The sequence below is a fragment of the Centruroides vittatus genome, unplaced genomic scaffold, assembly GCF_030686945.1.
Source record: "Centruroides vittatus isolate TY-2023 unplaced genomic scaffold, ASM3068694v2 contig_1416, whole genome shotgun sequence".
Classification (NCBI taxonomy): domain Eukaryota; kingdom Metazoa; phylum Arthropoda; class Arachnida; order Scorpiones; family Buthidae; genus Centruroides; species Centruroides vittatus.
The window spans coordinates 1166476-1188771 of NW_027120889.1; the positions used below are offsets into that span (position 1 = coordinate 1166476).

Below are 22296 nucleotides of genomic sequence, written 5' to 3' on the forward strand. Positions count from 1 at the left end.
AATGATTAAATTTTTTCTCTTGGATAGTCTTTTTTTTTTATGAATATCACTGTAAGAAGAAGTTTTTCCGTGGTAAAACATACGATTTTCATTTGTTATGATATTTTATTTAAAAATCTTTTTATATTATTAATTATTATAAAATGGCAAAAAGCTTAATTTTCGGGGTTGAGATGAGTTTTATTTAAAAATTGTAAATGCCAATAACGTGTAAAAATCTTCATTAAATCCAACCCCATTTGAGATACAACACACCACCCCTCTCGACCTTTAACCATCAAAATTTAATAGTATCAATCCTCCTAATATACCAACCTCCCTGCAAAATTTCAGAAATTTTCGATTAAAAAATACAGGATTTAAACTTCAAATGGGGTGAAGAAAATCGTGTCTCCCACAACACACAGACTAACACTTATAGGCTACATATATGTACAGTACATGTAGTTAAAGATAAGGCTTGACTCGGAGGTATAGCCTTATAGGAAGAAAGGGGGAAGTGAGGGAAACGAGAAGGTTTAGGATGGGGGATGGGGTAAGAGGAGAATGGGAGGGAGGAAAGAAGAAAGATAAGAGAAGAGAGAGAGTCATGGGTGCCTGCTGGAGACCACTTAACCCTCTTGCAGTCGTGTAGCGGGGAAGCTGTTTTACAGACCTGCACTAAAAGACTCGGGGCAGGTTGAAGGTCATTTGAGTGAATGTACTTGTATTATTTAAAAAATTCGTATAAAATCAAATTTTTATATTAGAAGTATGAAAAAAATATTGCTAGTACGCAAATATCAGTAGTTTTGTTTGGTATACTTTACATCCGCTTGTATTTTTTACTTTTTTCAAAAAAAATTCGTTTGTTTTGTTTACATTAACGACTTGTAAAATCGTGTCTAATCAAATCGCAAGAAAATCATTTAAACTCATATTTTCTGTTTCGCTATATGCTATTTAAATGAAGAATTTTGTTTTCTACATTTTCATATATATTATGTTTGTATAGTTATATATCTTCGCGAATTATAAGACATTATATGAAACAATCCCCTGACCTGTAAACACAGATTGTCAGAACAACCGTTACGTTAATGATCTGTAAATTAATTGCAATTTTATCTAATCTAATTAAATTTTAAGTTTGGTTAATGTAGTATTTGATAGTATACTATTAATTCTATGTTATATTAAAGTATTAGTTTATTACATTTATCGTAAATTATGTTAATTTTAATTTTAGTAAATTTTTCCAACGGTTCTTTTTTATCCAACTATCGAGTCGACAGTACTGCCATTTTAAGTACGTTTTTAACATGTATGTATATTCTACATGTAGGTATGTTCTTTCATATACATTCGGTTTGTTAGAATATATAATTAGTTTATTTAATTAATCGGTAGATATTAATATATTCTTTTATAAATGTTTCAAATGATTTATTTTTTTAACAAGCGAATAATTTATGATATGTTTGTATTAAAGTATATCAAAAACCTTTTTATTTATATTATTTTCGATGCATATGTTGTTTTTAATGTAGATACTTTAAACATGGAATTGGCTCTATAATATTAATTATGTTTTATTGTTATTTTATATGAATGTTAGCAAATTTCTTAATAAAAATATATTTTATTTACGATTTTTCGATATAAGTTTAAATAATTCAAAATATATGCGATAGATGGCGGCACATATATAAAATAGAAATGACTATGGATATTTATAAATTATTTATTTTAAACGAAAGATGGCGCTGTGTATTTTTATGAAGAAAGTTCAAACTGAAAAGATTATTTTCGTGGAACATATAGATATTTTATTAATTAAAATATTTTTTAACAGAATCAGATTTAGAGATAAATTAAGCGAAAGATTAGATTCATATTATTTAAAAATTTCCATTGGATACTTCTTTATTTATACAATATTAAATTCCATTATTTGTAACTTAATAAAAAAACTAAAATTTACTTGATTAATGTAATGTTATACACAGATTGTCTACTTAGATACTTTAATTTTTATCTATATAGATCTCATCCAGTTATATCTGTGTATGCAAGAATGGAATTATGCATCCAAAATATTTTAATAAATTCTATTCAGAGTAAATGTAAAACTAATCATAAAGAAGTATCTTGTTTTCATCTTAAATATTGTCCTAAGTATGAAGGAAATCAAGCTCCTGAATTAGTTCTTAAGTAAAATTGGATCTCTTTTTAAAAAATTTATCTTTATTTTATAATATAAAAATCAATCAATCTTTATTAACAAAAAAGGATTATCCCTGTTATGGGGGTTGTATAATTTTAATTTATTCAAATTCTTTGATAATAGAACATTCAATAATAATGTAACTGTCAAGAATTTTTATACAATAGATTTCAAATTAGTTTATTATTAACATAATTAATAATTAATAACAATAATTGATAATCATCACATTATATCCAAACAACTTAACAGTATTATCATAAGTTGACTCTGCTGAGTTAACTTTCTAACATTTCTGTCGCCTTGATAAAATAGTTATATAAATTGTAGAGATCTTTTTTATTCAAATTATTTAAAATATTTCTATAGTCTAGGACAATATTCCCTATTGGACAGTTTGCTCCCTTCTCATTCGAGATATGTATACATACACCAATTTTTCAAAAGACAATTAAAAATAAAAAATAAAACATATAAAGCTGATTTCTGGAAACTCTCCTGAAACTTCATCATCACAGCAGTTTAAAGAGAACTGTATAGAAAGGATATCTCTAATGACAAAATGGGACGTGAAAGAGCTATTTGAAATTTCTAATCTTGTTCGTCTCCCAAGTTATGCTTGACTTTAGAGAAATCAAAATCTTCTCCAGTACCTCCATGGAAGATATCCAATACATCAAGACAGGTAGTCTCAAAATGAGTAGTGGCATCGTAAGATTCAGAGATAAATATCTGACTTTCTCTGCCATCATCTTTTGGTCTATAAACATCACTCATCCATATAAATTTTTGTCTGATTGGTCCCAATACATCAAGTCCACGCTTAATCTCATTCTCCGGATTATTGGTTTCCACTGTAGTACTAACCATAGCTACAAACCAACCTTTAGCTGCAACTTGATGAATGTAAGATACTAATGAAACATAGATATCTGATTTTTGGCCTACTTGTTTCTGTGGAATCATGATTTGACAAGATAATGCATCCTTAGTATTTGGAATAGGATGGTTCATCAAACAAATACAACAAACAACTTGTCCTACTTTTTCTGAACAATCAGGAACATAGGATGGGTCACAATATACTTGTTTGCATTTTGCAATCTCTTTTCCAGAACGTACACCAACTACTTTACCATCCTCCAGGACAATTTCATCAATAGGTTTATCCAACATGTACATACCACCATAAATAGCACTCAATTGTGCAAATCCTTGTGGCAGTTCTCCCAAACCATAAAGTGGATACAAATATGGGCTTTTTCCATATCGTGCCAGAGAGTCACTGTACAGCTTAATTTTTAAAATTGTCTCAACACAAGGTCTATTTAAATACTCATCATCTCAATACAAAGCTAAGGCATGACCAGTAAAAAAAGAATATAACAGTTAAATTTAAACAAAGTTGATATGATATTGTCATGGATTTAGGGATTTTTACCAATATATAAGTTTTGTTCTCGCAAAAAAGTATTAGGGTCCCGAAATGGATAATACTTCCATGTGTTGCACATGATTACCAATGTAAATATCAAGTACAAATTTCTTCTCATACAGCAGAATTGTAACTATAATCTAATCAATTTGTTAAAATTTTTGTAATTAAGTTATATAAGATGTTATTTAAAAGATTCAGCTTTTATTAATGTATATATGTGTCAATGTTAAACTAAATAGTTAAGATGTATTATACGGAACTAATATGTTGTTGTATGATTGTGATTGATTTAATAATTGAAACACCCCATGTAACAGGTTTAATCCTATTACAACAAACATTACTTACTTACTTACTTACTATATTCTATTTGTAAACTTAAAGACAATTATAAAACTATCCCCCTGTAACAAGGTTCTCCTTATTACAAATAAAGTTTGATTGGTTGATAATTTTTAATTAATATTAAAACAGAAAGTATAAAAATTAATAAGAACAGAATTGGTTAGTTTTAGTTGCAGTTATACTTTCACTATTTTTTGAATGATCTTATGAAAAAAAAAGGTTTAAATAATTTTATTATTAGGACAATTACATCCCATTATTTCTATATATTTTCAGGTATCAAACTCATCAAACCAAAAATCACATTTAAATATGTAAGTACTATGCAACAAATTTTTCATTAATTTTGATTTAATTGCATACAGTATTTTATTAAATATTACACTTAAGATACGAGATTAATATTTATATATATTATTATCAGAAAAGTTTTGTATATAGAGCCATAATTTATTTTAAAAGTGTAACATTTTAACATCTTTAACACTTTCCTAGTTAGGCACAATGAACAAAGAGCAGGGGATCAAGTTTCCTTTGTATACATATGAACCCGCATATCAAACGAACATTAAGGTGGACATGCGCATTCGTGCGCCGATGTTGCTATTTATAAGATCGTTGTTTATGAGGGCCTGCCACGCATATCAAGATTAATCCTTTATATACATATGAACCGTTGGAAGAGGAGATTCATAGACTATTGAAACCTTTAAATTCAGGTAAACTTTTTAAAAAAAAACACTTCTTTTGACATTGATGAATATCCATGAATTACACACAAATACATCACAGAATTAGCAAATTTACATAAATTTTGTAAAGTTGATGTAAATTTCTTATATTTCCCATTCCCTCTTCCCCATTTTTTCAGTGATGAGCTTAGCCAATAATTTTCATTCTACCTTCAGAACAGTCAGCCTGATACATTGTGGAATGGAGATGTATTTAATGAAGATCCATTTAGGAATTAAATTGTGCTGATGGGAACTTAATAGATATTGCAGCTGGGTATGCTTGATGAGTCACTTCATCTTTAAAAGTGAGAACCATTTTGCAGTTTTTGTAGTAAATAAAAATATGCTTTTTAACAACACCAAATTTAGATTAAAAATAAACCAAATGGCACATTTGGAATCTGTTAATATACTTTTATCAAAAATTGTAAATTGAATGGTATATGCTCAACCTGAAGACATTTTGAAATATCAAATTGTAATTAAAAAATCTCAGTTAAAGCAACTAAATAATATTTAAATTTTATTTTGTATACTAGTACTTTCTTTATATTAATAGGACTTATTATACTGGAAATTATGGATGCAGATATTTAGTCTTACAGATCAAAAATAATGTTCTTTATTTCAGGGCCGGCCATCGGGGGGGTGCGGCGGATGCTACGCACCGGGGCCCCGCGATTGAGGGGGCCCCAACATTATCAAGAATGCACACGAAAACTTGACAATATTCCTATCGTTATCAGTATGACGAAAAGTACATTTTATCGTAAACATTATTATTGTAGATCTCTGAATTTCGACAATCTTTAAACTAATTCTCGATGATGCGAATGTTTAGTTTTTGTTATTTGATTCGGGGAACTCCCGAGGATCCCCACCTAAATTCGACTTTTTAAAAAAAATTTCAAAACCATATAGCCCGCGTTAAGAAATGAAAATAATACTGTGGCCGTCGGCCATATAAAATTATACGATTTATGTATTCGTTTGTCATAAAAATTTGTCTTTCCACTTTTTTCCCGATACTACAAATATTCGAGTAGAAAGTAACCGGTTTCGACTTATTTCTACTTAAGAAGTAGTTAAATAATTAAGCGATTAGGGAATTGGGGACATAAACAAAACCCCGATGAAAGAGCCGGAATATTACTTAAACAAAAGCTTAACCGAACCAATATACAGCCGAGTATAGTGGGGACTGATTTCTTCGAAATATTGTATTAGATGTAATAAAGACAAATTTTTCCAATTCGACGAGAGTGACCGAAAAGTTGTAAATTTTGGAAATTTCCGTGGACAACACCTGGTCCTAAAACGAATTAGTTAGAAAACAAATGACTTTTAAGTTTAACATATTTAGATTTTTACGGCTATGGTGAGAAACGTTTAAAATTTACAACAGCCCTGTCGCGTCCTTTGAGATATACTAGTGATGCGACAAAAGAGGTATTTGACATTGACCGGTATCAGCACCCTGGGGATTTGGCAGTCCTCTGCAACCGTCTTCGATTCCATCCATTAGCCACTGGTAGGGAGCTATTTGACTAAGTACATTGTTTTAAAATTTTAAAAGTAAAGAATATTTTATATCTTTATGTACTGTACGTTTCTTTGCAAAGCTATATTTAATTATAATTTTCTTTAAAAGTATATTCATATAATTGAAGAATATTTTGTATGTACCAGTACATCCACCACATATTTTATTTCACCGAGTAAGTTTTTATTATTTTACTTTTAATTGTAGCCCTTATATCGTGGCTAGCGATTCGGAATGTAATCGTGATATTAAAAATGCATTTAGAGAAGTCTACGGTTTTTACTGGCTTATCGAATAAACGATACGAATGGAGCCTAGACCATCACTGACGCGCAATTGACTGATTGCCCCTGGATGTCGGCTTCTTACAGAAACACAGCTTCCCTATCATCAAATGTCACGGCACGCCCCTGGTATATAATCGTAGTTTTAATGTTTCTTTTATAATTTCTTCTATCTTTTTTTGTCTGTCTTATTTCTGGAACTTTCGGTCTGACTACAGCCTACAGGTGGGTCCTATTGACAAAGCCGGCGCTTCCTTTGTTTTCCCTCTGTAAGGTGTTGACCTTACAAGTGGTATTACCCGACCGCACGTGGGTCCAATTGACAAGGTCGCGCTTCTTTTGTTCCCACTCTGCTAAAAGATCAATACTTTACAAGGAGCCTCCGAGAAGTTGTGAGAGTTCGAGTTCAGCACGAGAAAGAAAGACGTGTCATACTACAAAACGTTTAATTATTGTTACATCTAATCATGTCCATGCCAAGGAAATATCCCTCTGGGTGTCAAAAAAGAAAATTAGCAGAAAAGAAAAAAGTAGAAAAGCTAAATTTCAAGAAATCACAAGTAGATCTGTTTTCTTGGCTACGAAGTAATTCCAGCAATGAAATTGTTTCGACTTCAGAAGTTACAGTTCAAGCTTCAACTGGAGAAGAAAGTTCCGCACAAACTACACAGTCTTGCAATGAAAATGTTGAAACTGTGAAATTCGTTGAAGAACCGCATGTTTATACAAATATGATCGAATCAGAAAATAACGTCGAAAATGACAATAACGAATATGATCAAATGAACATAAGTGATCCAGATTTATGGCCAAGTATTATAACTGATAAGTTTCGAATGTTTTGTGTTAAAACCGGACCTGTACAACACAAAGGAGTTTTTGCTAAGAATGATGAAGGTAGGTCATTTTCCACTACGTACTACTTTAAAAAAATGCCAAATGGTGAAACCCAGCTTCGCAGCTGGTTAATTTATTCAAAAACGCAAGACTCGGTATTTTGTTTTTGTTGTATACTATTTTCTAAAAGAAGAGGAAATGAACAATCTACACGGTTTATAGGTGGCTATAGTAACTGGAGAAAGCTGTCAACTGTAATTCAAGATCATGAGCGTTCTATTTGTCACTTTAATTCGTTTATTGCTTGGAAAGAATTACTAAAACGACTAAATTTATGTTCGACTATTGATGAAACTAATCAAGTTAATATAAATAAGGAAACGGAACGACTTAAATTACTATTTCAAAGAATTGTAGATGTGATTCTATTTTTAGCATGTAATAATCTTCCACTTCGAGGAACCCATGAAATAATAGGAACGCCTAATAATGGAAATTTTTTAAGTTTAATCGAATTTTTAAGTAAATACGACTCTGTGTTAATGGATCATATAAACAGAATAAAAAATTCGAAAAATAGAATTGTGCATCATTTAGCACATAGATCACAAGAACAAATTATTTCTGCGTTAGGAGATGAAGTCCTTAACAAAATTAAAAACGATATAAAAGCAGCCACATACTATAGTGTCCAAATGGATTGTACTCCTGATATTTCCCATAAGGAACAAACTTCAGTTATTATTAGGTATGTAAATTTTGAAGAGAAAAGATTAATTATAAATGAGTCATTTATAAGGTTTATTGAAGCAACTGATGTGACTGGAGAAGGACTAGCAAAAACTCTATTGAAAACATTAAGTGAGCTTGATTTAGATATTATGAATTGCAGAGGGCAGGGATACGACAACGGTAGCAACATGAAAGGGAAATATAAAGGTGTACAATCTAGAATAATTGCTCTAAACCCTCATGCAATATATGTGCCTTGCCTATCACACTCTTTTAATTTATTAATTTGTGATGCCGCTTCCAGCAGTATATATTGTAAAAATTTTTTTGGGATATTGCAACGTTTATATTGCTTATTTTCTGCATCTACAAAGAGATGGGAAATTCTACAAAAACATTTAAACATTACTCTTAAACCATTATGTGACACTCGTTGGGAAGCCAAAATAGATTCGGTTAAAGCAGTGTATACACAGTTTGAACAAACTTGTAATGCCCTAGAAGAATTTATTTATGTAAGTAACGATAATACAGCGGTATCCGAAGCTAAAAGTCTATTGGATTCAATACAAGAAATGCCATTTATTTTATGTTTAGTAGTATGGTTTGCAATGTTGTCTAAAATCAACGCAATCAATATACTATTTCAAGCAAAAACAATTATTCTTGAGTCGGCTTTTAATTTAGTCAATAAAATTAAAACTGAAATCCAAAATTTAAGAACAAAATTTAACACATTTTTAGACGAAGCAAAAGTGCTAGCACGTAATTTAAATATTTCAGAACATTTTCCTGAAAAACGAATACGAAAAAGAAAAAGGTTATATTCCGAAATAGCAGAAGATGAAGTTATAGAAAACCCGGTAGAGGAATTTAGATGTTATTTTTTTTAACACTCTAATTGATACGGTTATTGTACAAATAGAAGATAGATTTAAAAGTATACCAAATATTATTTCTGATTTCAAATTAATCACTGATATGAAAACCTTAGAAAAACATGAATTAGAAAAATGTTCCAAAAACTTTGTAAATTTTTATAACAAAGATGTAGATGAAAACCTAATCCAGGAAATTGGTTTGCTACGGGATTTGATTTTGAATGAAAGGGATGTAAATAACGCACAAGATATATTGCAATACATACTAAATAATAATTATAATGAGTTATTTCTAAATGTATTAACTGTATTAAAACTTTTCTTTACGTTGCCAGTTACTATAGCAAGTGCTGAGCGCTCTTTCAGCAAATTAAAATTAATAAAGAATTATCTTCGATCCAGCATGTGTGCAGAACGCTTAAATGCACTTGCTATATTAAGCATCGAAAAAGAAATTGCAAAAAATTGTAATTTTTCTGAAGTAATTAATGTATTAGCAAGAACAAAATCACGCTTTAAATAAACATGCATTAATATATGTTCGTGTTTGTAAATTTTTTTATTTTAGAAAAACATTTGGGCCCAAATAGTTTCTTGCACCCGGGCCCCTTTATCGAGAAGGTCGGCCCTGCTTTATTTAGTTCACCCGAACACATACACTTTAAACATGTGTTTCGGACTTGTTCGTCCCTCCTCAGCAGGCCTTTAAACGACACTTTCTACAATTAACAATAAAAACATTTCTTCGTACAATTATAACTAAAATTAATAAAAAGCACAAACATTTTCCGACAATAAATTTAAAAATTTTTACAACTTCTGTATTTCCGATCTTCTCTACATTTCCACTTAAACTCACGATCCTCAGCAACCATACAATTTTACACATTCCTAATTTTTATACATTAAAATCAGTTTAAAACGATAAATTTAATTATTATCTAAGATATTATTATTTCAATTAACTTACTTCTTTTTGTTTATTCGTTTCTACTTAATTTTGATTCTAATACGTTCCCATCACATCTTTTATACCTTTTCCTCCCCCCTTTTTATAATGCTTGACCATAATTGGTGGATCTCCCTACCATTGTTGTCATTCATTTTATTAGTTTGCCTAATTATATTTAAATGCTCATACAGTTATGTTAATATATAGAAAGTACTAGTATACAAAATAAATTTTAAATAGAGTTAAAAAGGACACAAAGGCATAATAATTAAACATTATTTAATAATCTATAGCCGAATTTCTGGAAAATTGGAGAACGCGGAGAATGGGGAATACAGCTGAAAAAATAACAAATTTAAAAACAGAAATATGGTATTTACAGAAATGTAAAATATAAGCCATAAAATTACAAACGTTGAGTTTACCAGCGAGTATCAGCAAAAATTTACGACATGATGTAGAAAAAATAAATTAATTAATAATAAAATCTAATATAAATTACAAAAAATACAAATTAAAAAAATTACGAAGAAAAAACAAAAGAAATAACGAAGAAACAAGAAGTGAAAATTCTGGCAACAGAACAGACACACAGAAACAAGAACAGAAGGACTCTTCCGGTAAGTTTTTCTTAAATAAATATAACAAATTGGTTAAAAAAAATAGGTTATCCAACCTTAAAAGAAAAAGAATATGAAAGAAAATTAATATTAAACATGACAGACGTAAAGATACCAGAATCTGTCAGAAGAACATTGAATCAAGGATTAGACTATAATGGACCGGAAACATTGAAAACTGAAGATATCACAGTCTTTCATGTATAATATGTCTTCCATAATAAATGTTCTTTACAGAACATTTATTATGGAAATACTTGGAAACTTGGAAAATATGGAAAACTTCCATAATAAATGTTCTTTACAGAACATTTATTATGGAAGTTTTTAGAAGAGGAGAGAGAGCAAATAAGAACAGGTATACAAAATATAATTAAAAATAAGAAATTAAATAAAAAAACGAAAAATAAGGATTAAAAATTTTAAGAGAAATTTAAATAATGTTAAATTGTTTTTAACACAAAATAATTTAAAAATACTTCAAGGGGATAAAACCAAACAAATAATAATTATGGAAAAAAGAAAAGAAAAATAAAGTCATTAAGGAATTAATCCAAGAAGGAAGTTATAAACAGCTCAACAAAGATCCAGTAAATGGTCTAATAAAATGGTTAGAAAAGGAATTAAAAAATTTAAAAATACAACGCATGTAACAGAAGAAGACGTCAACTACATAAAAAGAGAAGACGACAGAACACCGAAATTTAACATAAGGGTAAAAACACATAAAAATCCTATTAAATATAGACCTTTAACAGATGTTAAAAATTACGTATATTATAATTTAGAAAAATATTTAAAGGATAAATTAAATTTATTAGAAGTTTCTCAGTATAAGTATAAAAAATGTGGATGACTTATTAAATAGATTAAAAAATATAACAATTAATGAAAATATGAAGTTAATATCACTCGATGTTGTAAACATGTATCCTAGCATAACAATAGAAGATATAGAAAATTCTTTAAGAAAAATAAATACACCAGATTGGATAATTAAAAATAACTACTTTCAGTTCGATAAGAAATTCTACACCCAAACAGAAGGAATGCCTATGGGTACATGTATAGGCCCAAAATTGGCCGAAATAACAATGATACAAATAGATGAAAAGATCAAAAATATAGAAGGTATTGAATTTTACAGCAGGTATGTGGATGATTGCATAATAATTTTTGATAAAACGAAAACAAATGAAAATATAATTATAAATAAGACCAATAAGATGAAAGAGAATATCAAATTTGAATTAGAAAAAGAAAAACAGAATAGTATAAATTATTTAGATATAACAATAGAAAGAAAAAATAATAGATTAATTTACAAGAAATATGTTAAACCAATACAAATACCCAAAATAATTAACTATAAATCTGTGATTCCGGTCAGTATGAAATATAATATATTTAAAATGTATATGAATAAAATAAGGCAAAGAACAAGCGAAATAGAAACACAAAAACAAGAAGAAGAAGGAAATAATTAAAATGTTTATTTTAAACGATTACCCAAAATGTTTAATAAAACAATGCCTTGAAAAACTAGATAATGACAAACAACCAAAATCAATAGATAAAGAGAAAAAATTTATTAAATTAAGATATGTTCCAAAATTATTTGAAAGAATTAAAAATGTAATTAAAAATAGAATCAACTTAATACCGGAAAAAATAAATACAACTAAAAAACAATTATGTTACAGAAAAGAAGAAAAATATGATATAACAGAGGAGAAAGGAGTAGTATATTCATTTGATTGTAATTGTAATCCAAAGAAAACATATACAGGGTGGGCCAACGAAAACGAAATGGCAGAGTGTTCGTGTTCGTCCAAGCAAATCGCTCGGACAGGTCGATTTTATTCTCGAGGGAACATCTTATGCAATCAAGTTTTTGCGAATCTGAATATTAACTAAACAAACATTTTTTTCGAAATAAATGTTTGTTTAGTTAATACAAAATAAATGAGTTTTTAAAATTTTTTGTTGTCTGTTGTATTCAGAATCGCAAAAACTTTATTGCAAAAGATGTCCCCTCGAGAATAAAATCGACCTGTCCGAGCGATTTGCTTGGACGAACACGAACACACTGCCGTTTCGTTTTTGTTGGCCCACCCTGTATAGGAGAAACTAAAAGAAAATTAAAAATAAGATTAAGTGAACATATTAGAGCAATCAAAGGAAATTATGCAAATTCAGCAGTAGCTGACCATTGTAATACAGAAGGTTGTGCAATTGATCTAAATACGGTAAAAATCAGAAAAAAGGAAAAAAACAATTATAAAAGACAACTGTATGAGCATTTAAATATAATTAGGCAAACTAATAAAATGAATAACAACAATGGTAGAGAGATCCACCAATCATGGTTAAGCATTATAAGAAGGGGGAGGAAGAGATATAAAAGATGTGATGGGAACGTATTAGAATCGAAATTAAGTAGAAACGAATAAACAAAAAGAAGTAAGTTAATTGAAATAATAATATTTTAGATAATAATTAAATTTATCGTTTTAAACTGATTTTAATGTATAAAAATTAGGAATGTGTAAAATTGTATGGTTTCTGAGGATCGTGAGTTTAAGTGGAAATGTAGAGAAGATCGGAAATACAGAAATTGTAAGAATTTTTAAATTTATTGTCGGGAAATGTTTGTGCTTTTAACTAATTTTAGTTATAATTGTACGAAGAAATGTTTTTATTGTTAATTGTAGAAAGTGTCGTTTAAAGGCCTGCTGAGGAGGGACGAACAAGTCCGAAACACGTGTTTAAAGTGTATGTGTTCGGGTGAACTAAATAAAGAACATTATTTTTGATCTGTAAGACTAAATATCTGCATCCATAATTTCCAGTATAATAAGTCCTGTTAATATATAGAAAGTACTAGTATACAAAACAAATCTTAAATAGAGTTAAAAAGGGGACAAAGGCATAATAATTCAACTAAATAATAATTTTGCAATAAATAAATGAACTCTTGGTCATTCACTGATAGGTTCAGCGTTCCTTGGCAATTCCGAGACAATATTCTCATTTCTAAAGCTTTGTCTCGTTAGCAGTTGTTCCACTTAACCTTGGCTGTGTTTGTCTAAAAAAGTATCGATTTTCTGTAGTTCATTCGTATCCAAATTAAAAGTAAATCTGTCACCATCGACAGTCAGGCAGTCGGCTTCCAGAAATACTTTTTTTTCCAGAGATTTTGCTTCCGCAAAAAAGGCAACAGTTTCCTACGCCTTAATCTTGATCTGTATGACAAATCGTCAAAGACTCTAATGCGCGAGTATGACGGCGATGCCTGAATTTTCTTTAAATTTTTAAAGATAACTCTTTTGTCATCTTGACTACAGAGTTTAAACAAAAAAAGTCGCGTTCCCGATATTCGATAACTATTAACTAGAGGAATAGACTCCCCGCTCTATCTTTTAAATAATTCAATAAAGCGATTAGCATTATTAACTATTTTCTCGTCATCGCCACTCAAACCAGAAACAATGATATTATCCTTCTTCGAATCGTTATGAGCCGAGTCTATATAATAATTTTGAAGAGAAAGTTTATCCATACATACAGTTTTGAAGGACGAAAGTTCAGCAATTTCTCCTTCCAGGCGAGACAGACATTTGTCGTATTCCTTATGTAAATTAGACAGCCAGTCAAATTTCGACGACAATTCTTCCAGTTTCGATAGAATAGTATCGAAACGTTCCTCAAGGAGACACAGAATCTTCTGAGGTAGTTGAGAAGGAATATCCTGCGATGCAAAATAGTCCTCCAGTCAAGATGATTTCAACGTTGGTTCGCTTGGAGATCGACGGCGTTTACCGGCGGAAGTCGAAGCTTTATTGCGAGGTGAAGAAGGTGGTGTACGAGACATTGGGCCTGAGTTAAGTTCGACTCCTCCAATAACAAGCAAAAAGAACAAAATTAAAAAAGAAAGTATCACAGTAGAAAAAGACATCTTCTATAAAATCAATTAATGGCAGACAATAAATTATAGTTCGAAACAGTAACTCGCAGAAAAAACACACCAGCAGACAGCACTGTCAACAGCACCCCCCATTAATGAAATATTAGCGTGTAATTAAATCTACGAACCTCTTATCGGTGAGTTTTTATCATAAGGACATAGTAAGTGTTATGTTGTTGACTCTTGGATATATATATGACGATCAGTATTTAAGAACTATTCATTATTAACTATTAGATATTCTACAAGTGAACACACACGTGGTGAGTTGCATGACTGGCGACTACGACTGACCTCGTTGACCGCTGGTGTCGCCACCAGTACATATCGTAACACGCCCCTTTTTTTGAAAATACAAACATTAACAATATATAATATGTTTACAAATTTTTCTGGACTTTGTCATTCTCAGTAAACGAAAACCTGCGAGGCTTATTTATCTGCCTGCCAGAGCGGGTCGTCAGAACACGGGGTTGAGCTGAGACAGGTTCTGTTTGACTGCTTGTCTGCTCAGGAGTAGTTGGGCTAGATGTAGGCATGCTGTTAACTGTATCTTTTATTTTCCCAGTTGGCACTTCTGTTGTTCTGGGAGTCTTCAATAAATGATGTCTGTTTCTTCTATAGTGAATTCCGTCTGGTGTTGTAATGACATATGTTCTGGGCATCGGGCCTACTTTGACAACAGATGCAGGTGACCAAGGTTCTTTTGGACTCTTTTTATAGTATACTTCATCACCTTCCTTTAAAGGAGATAAGACTTTAGTGTGCTGGTCATAATAGGTTTTTGCTTTACTCACTTCTTCTGCACGGATTTTGTTGTAGTGTTGTATATCTATGACTCTTGGCCTCAACACTGTTTCGCTGACAGGGAGTTTCATTCTCAGTGCTCTAGACATCAGAAGTTGTGCTGGAGAATATCCACAAGGCAAAGGCGTATTTCTATATTGGAGCATTGCAATGTATGGATCTGAATTATTTTCATGACATTTATTAAAAAGATGTTTAATAGTGCCGACAGCTCTTTCAACAAGACCATTGCTCTTGGGATAATGTGGACTTGATGTTCTGTGAGTTATGTCCCAACACTTTAGGAATAACCTAAATTCTTCTGAATTAAAGGGTGGACCATTATCAGAAACAATGACTGTAGGAATTCCATGACGTGAAAAGATTGCTTTTAAATTTGTTATGACCAGTTTAGCATTATTGGAACTGACTGAGACTAATTCGAAATATTTAGAAAAATAGTCTATGACTAGCAAATAAGTAATATTATTATAATAAAAAAAGTCTATGCCTACTTTTTGCCATGGGAGGTTGACATGCTCATGTGGAATAAGAGGCTCTGCATTGTTTGCTCTTCTAAATTTAATGCAGGCGTGACATTGTTCTACTTTGTTCTTTATATCGACACTTAAGTTTGGCCAATATACAACACTTCTTGCTTGTCTTTGGCATTTTTCGATGCCTAAATGACCTTCATGAATAATTTCTAATATTTTAGAACGAAGACTTAAAGGAATTACAAGTAGACGACCTTTAAACAATAATCCATCAATGACATGGAGTTCTTGACGTATATTAAAGTAAGGTTTTAATTGACAGTCAAGCTTGTTTCTTGATGTAGGCCACTCAGTAAGACAGTATTTCATAATGATTTGAAGATCTGCATCCTTCAGAGTCGCTAGTTTGATCTCTTCTAGACGTTCAGGGGACACTGCAAGATTAGTCATCAATAAGTTTGCATGTATACGGAGATCTTCCTCTAGAGAATCCTCTGCATCGGGTGGATCTACTGGAGCCCTACTTAAAGTATCTGCTATGAACAGGAATTTGCCTGGTTTATATGTAACACTCAGATCATATTGTTGCAGATTCAGCATCATACGCTGTAGACGCACTGGCACTTCAGACAATGGTTTCTTAAATAATGTCTCCAAAGGTTTATGATCAGTTTCCACAATGACCCTATGACCGTAAATATATTGACGAAAACGGTTACAACCATACTGAATTGCATACAGCTCTTTTTCTATTTGTGCATAACGTGACTGACACTCAGTCAATGACTTTGATGAATAGGCTATGGCTCTCTTGTTTTGTAGTATGACTGCACCAACTGCCGCTTTTGAACTATCCACAGACAATGTTAAAGGCTGATTAGGATGGAAATAAGTTAAGACTGGGGCATTGCTTATTACTTCCTTTAATAATTGAAACTCTGACTGCTGTTTCTCTGACCAATGAAACGCTATATTCTTTCTTAACAACAGACGTAGGTTGACGGTTTTATCAGCTAGGTTATCAATGTAAGATCCCAAATAATTTACCATTCCCAAAAAACGTTTAAGTTCTGTTATATCCTTAGGTGCTGGTAGGTGACATATTGCACTAACTTTAGCTGGATCAGGACACATTCCATTTTGACTAAAAATGTGACCTAAATACTTGACTTCTGTCATTAGAAAATGACACTTATCTTTATTAAACTTTAAATTAATTTGACGAGCTTTTTCTAGGACTTTTTGCAGTATCTCATTATGGGATTCTAATGTTTGACTATAAATCAGTATATCATCAAGATATATCATGATTCCTTGTATGTCTGAGAACCAATCAGTCATGATTTTATGGAAAATTTCTGGAGCACTTGACACACCATAAGGAAGACGCTTAAATCTAAATCTACCAAAAGGCGTATTAAATGTGGTTAACCTGGAACTGTTTTCACTCAGTTTTATCATCCAGAACCCAGACTGTGCATCTAAAGTTGAAAAATACTTAGCACCAGCTAATTTTGACCTCAGTTCTTCTACAGTTGGTAATGGATAATGACACCTCTTTATTGCTCTATTCAGATTTCTTGGATCTAGGCAGACTCGCAATGACTTATCTTTCTTTTCAACAATAACGACTGAATTTACCCATTCGGTAGGCTCACTTACTTTTGCTATAACATCTAAAGATTGCATACGTTCCAGTTTTTTTAAAATCTTTCATTTAACATAAATGGTATTTTCCTAGGCGGTTCTATCACTGACACTATATCTTTGTTAACGGATATTTCATATTCACCTGGTAGACACCCAAGACCCTTGAATACATCTTTATACTGCGACAGGACTGACTCATGATTATTGATTTTAAATACTCTTTTGACTAAGCCTAGTCTTTGGATTGTAGGTAGCCCTATAATGGTCTGACTATCAGTATTGGTAATTACAAAATGAATATTGGCTGACAAATTATCATTGATTACACCATTGACTATCACCGTTCCCAAAACTGGTATATCATTTCCTGAGAATGACGTAAGCCTTACAGCTGTAGGTTGTATTTTTCTAGCAATTTTTAAATTGCTAGAAAAAATTTCTTATGACATTACATTAGCCTGAGCACTCGTATCCAAATTACATTCTAACACTTTGTTATTAATCTTAAGTTCTAGGATCCACGGCTCACTTAACCGATTGTTATAACTATTAATAGATCCAATGACAAAGAGATCCGACTTATTACTATCATGGTCGCGATTATCACTAACATTAACATATTTTACTTGTCTAGTACAACAACATTTTGCATAATGACCTACTTTGTTACAAAGCTTGCAGACAGCATTAATAGCCGGACATTTATTTCGGTGTACCTGTCCACAACGCGTACATAATAATTGATTGTCCTGACCTGTTTGACGAAACCTTGAGAACTTTGACGATGACGATTCTCGATGACCACCTATGACTGTCCTCCTTCCGCTACTTGTTGCTTTATTTTGTAGATTTCCACGACGAATGTTGCTGTGATTGAACTTTTCGACTTTGAGTATCTGAGCATCACTGTTCTTTTCAATTTGCTCCGCCTGACGATGAGTAATTTCGATGCTTTTGGCTATGCTGATGGCCTTCGTTAAGTTTAGGCCTTGTTCCTGAAGTAGCCTAGCTCTGATGACTTTATTATTTGACGATAAACCAACGATAAACATGTCTCGGACCAAACTCTCTCGGAGATTATCGAACTCACATGTTAGGCTTAGGTTCTTCAGTGCAGTTACGAAGTCTTCGATTGACTCGTCTGGTTTTTGTCTTCTGGTCAAAAAATTATATCTCTCAATCGTGAGATTAGTTTTAGGTTTACAATGAGACTCAAATTTGTTTACTACATCCAAATATTGACAATTGTCCATATCCAAGTTAAAGGAATTGAAAACCTGTAACGCATCTTCTCCGACATAACGTAAAAATATGGCGACTTTACGGGAATCACTTTCACTTTCTAAATTACTAGCCCGCAAAAATATTTTAAATTTCTGATACCAGATTGACCAGTTATGAGCTAGATTTCCTTCTAATATTAACGATGGAACTGGATTGCCGCATAGTTCCTGTTGACCACTTAAACGAGACAAAGTTAAAGATGGCTGACCTTTGTTACTGACCGGTGAACTCATTATTTCGAGCTGCTGCTAGTAGAAAGACGACGACGACTATAATTCTGACACCATGTTATGTTGTTGACTCTTGGATATATATATGACGATCAGTATTTAAGAACTATTCATTATTAACTATTAGATATTCTACAAGTGAACACACACGTGGTGAGTTGCATGACTGGCGACTACGACTGACCTCGTTGACCGCTGGTGTCGCCACCAGTACATATCGTAATACTACGTTCGCACACAATCCTCGACTAACTTCGATTGTGACCAAGGTCAGCGACTATGCCTTGGCGCGAACACCCTCGACCGTTTCAATCTCGACTGAAACGAGGTTCAATCGCGATTGACTGGAGAGAGTTCTTGAAACTAGATCCAGTCATAAGAGAGATCCCACAATCCCACGCGCGTGAGAAAATACAACATGGCTACAGAACACGTGTCGGGCTATCGGCAAAGAAATAAAAAAGATGTTTGGAGAGACGATGACATCTGTCTATTATTAGATATATGGCAAGATAAAGTATTTATTTCTAATCAAAACTTCCATTTTGTGTATTGGTGTTTGTGACTTACCGAGTAGTTATGCCAGTTTTATCATCGCTTACAATAGCCGGGTTATTCTCAAGCGAATTACCTGTGCGAACGGCACGACGTTTGAATAGCGACAGTCACAATCCAGATTGTAGGTAAATCGAGATCGAAGTTAGTCGAGGATTGTGTGCGAACGTAGTATAACAGTAAGATATTTCGTTTTCGACTAGGAGTGATGTCAAATAAGGAACCAATGAGTAAGCGTTTCTTCTCTATGAACTAACCTTATATTCTAGGACCTTGATTCCGGCCTCCTCGGGTAAGTATATTAAAAACTAGGCTTATCAATCTTTACCTCTTATCATTTCAGCCGTAGATCTATTATATAATAATCGAAACATAAAATATAAAACTTTTTACTGTGTTAAATCAATATTTTACTGTAATATTTCAAATCCGAAACGATTTTATTATAAAATCGCTCGATATTCGAAACGGTAATTCGCGCCGCCATCTTGGAATTTAGCCATCTTTAATTCGAAAAGTTATCTTCGGATGAAATAATTTATAAATTTCTAAAAATCTTCGATTAATATAATGAAATTTAATTAAATCCATCGTATATATTAATAAAATTTAATAATAAAGCATTTATAACAACTTAAATGGCAATTTAAAATTAGAATTTAGAATCCCGATTTTTCAAATTTCTTTTCGGAATGTCTTAATGTTTAATCGTGTTATAAATACATAAATTTAACCTTTTATTTCATTTTTATCTTCTACTTTCAGCGTTTAAGTAAATTTGTCGAAGATAATTGAAGACATCCGAAAAAGACTCTCCGAAGCTTGCGAATCCAACAAATTCGTCAACAATAGACTAATTAACATTGTCGTATGACGTCACAATGGATGACGTTTAACCAACGTTATCGGTCGTGACGTCATACGCAAAGCATAATTTTATAATTTTTTATTATAAATAAAATAATTTATAATTTTATTTATTATAAAACAAACACACCTTAACGCTGAGAAATTTAAATTTAATCATAAAAACAAACGTTTTCAACCCATTCAACGGTCCATCTTCAGGTTAACAACATTCGAATATCATTTCGAACAACCAGTTCAAATTAAAATAAATTACAATAGAATTCACGCACGATACTGAACTACGTAAACCAAATACAACGCAAAACTACATTAAACAAATGTCAATAACATAGAAAAATACAATAAAATATGCTAACTGAACACGCATACATTGTAAAAAACCTATAGTGCCATAGGCAATCCTTTGAGCCTAGTGAATGTGTCCCTACGATGTCTTTCTAATTATAAACTTCCAAGCCAGAGGTAAAATCGTTGCATCTTTGTAATTTAAATATTTTTATTTTAAGCTGGGCTTGTATATTTCACATTTTTCCGTTGTAGCTGCAAGTGTCGGTGAGTGCACCGGTGCTATGATCTTGGCCTCTTCCCATTTAACAATGGACCCCTCAGTCTGCGCTATTTTTGCTAGCGCTGTTGTATATTTACTTTTCGCCACGTCGTATTTGTGCTCTTTAAGCATTTTACTTAGGCTTCTCGTTGTGACCCCGGTATATTCCTTGTCTTTCCCTAATTAGTCGTTGCTGTACGGTATCGTGTACACCCCCGGTTGTTCGCTCTCTTTAATTCTATCCTTGTCGTTTCTCAGTAATTTATATATCGAGGGAGCTCTTTTGCATACAATAGTGCTGTTCTTGTGGCTCGCAATATCTTCCATAACCGAGGATAGACGTTTATTATAAGCAGTGGTGATATTCGAAATATTTAACAAGGGGTTCGCTAGCAGAAAATTTTTCCCTGATAATCACCGACAAGCGAAATGGAAGTTTTGGCTAGAAATAAATACAATACCTTTTCTTGCAACCATATATCTAACAATCAGTGGTATATTTAGAACGTAACGAGCCATGAGAGAAGGCCAGGTAACAATAGTATTTTAGAGCTGTCGACCTTTTTTTTCTTTTTTTCAAGGCAGAGAAATTCTTTACCGCAATATGGCGCTTCTAGAAATAGGCACATGTCATCATCTCTCGAGATACATTATACTTTTTCTTTCGCTGTCCATAGCCCGACACGTGTTCCACAGCCATCTTGTATTATCTCGCGCGCGTGAGATTGTGGGATCTCTGTTATGACTGGATCTACTTTCAAGAACACTCTGAATCGATCGCGATTAAACCTCGATTGAAACGGTCGAGAGAGATCGCACCAAGACATACTCCCTGACCTTGCTCACAATCTAGATTGAAATGCTCGGTGCAAACGGGGTATAAGGTCCTAGTTTAGTAGTATTACAGAGTATAATACGCATATTTTAATATATTTAAAAAAAAAACAAACCCACTGAGAAATGTTCCGTTTGTTTAACAAGGTTCGGGAAACTGAAAATTTTAACAACGGGTTCGACCAAACCTGTGCGAACCCGCCGAATATCACCACTGATTATAAGTGAATTTCGTGATACCGTTTGTTACATCTCGTTTTTTCTTGCTTTTCTTAGGATCCTTGTAAGCGGAAATTAGTCAGTCCACTGTTCTTGGACCAAACCCCAACACCTTAGCCACTTGCTTGATTCTGTTCAGCTCTCGTATCGTATCCATTATGTTAGAGCAATACTGAAACGCTCTTCTAATTAAAGCTCTAACGCTGAGAACTTATAAGTAATAGGATCATTCGATGTTGACTGTATATATAGCGGGTCATGTGTAGGCTTGATATACACTTTCGT

The 22296-nt window shown here is 32.2% G+C and overlaps 3 long non-coding RNA genes and 1 pseudogene across 4 annotated transcripts in view; 3 read left to right on the forward strand and 1 right to left on the reverse strand.

Annotated features, from left to right (window-relative positions):
• Nucleotides 1-2359: 2359 nt before the first annotated feature.
• Nucleotides 2360-3580, reverse strand: LOC136968218 (rab GDP dissociation inhibitor beta pseudogene; annotated as a pseudogene).
• A 1064-nt stretch (nt 3581-4644) lies between these two features.
• Nucleotides 4645-22296, forward strand: part of LOC136968212 (uncharacterized) — a 208931-nt gene continuing 191279 nt past the window's right edge. The window contains exons 1-3 of one of the 2 annotated variants that reach the window (XR_010879616.1): nt 4645-4708; nt 4898-5028; nt 5355-6321. This is a non-coding gene — a long non-coding RNA (uncharacterized lncRNA). Of the gene's footprint in view, nt 4709-4897; nt 5151-5354; nt 6322-22296 lie in introns of those variants that run through there. The other variant, XR_010879617.1, reaches the window with a different exon arrangement.
• LOC136968213 (uncharacterized) lies at nt 12441-13402 on the forward strand. The gene is made up of 2 exons (XR_010879618.1): nt 12441-13191; nt 13287-13402. It is a non-coding gene; the product is annotated as an uncharacterized lncRNA (long non-coding RNA).
• LOC136968237 (uncharacterized) lies at nt 19548-20517 on the forward strand. Its single transcript, XR_010879628.1, has 2 exons — nt 19548-19833; nt 20307-20517. It is a non-coding gene; the product is annotated as an uncharacterized lncRNA (long non-coding RNA).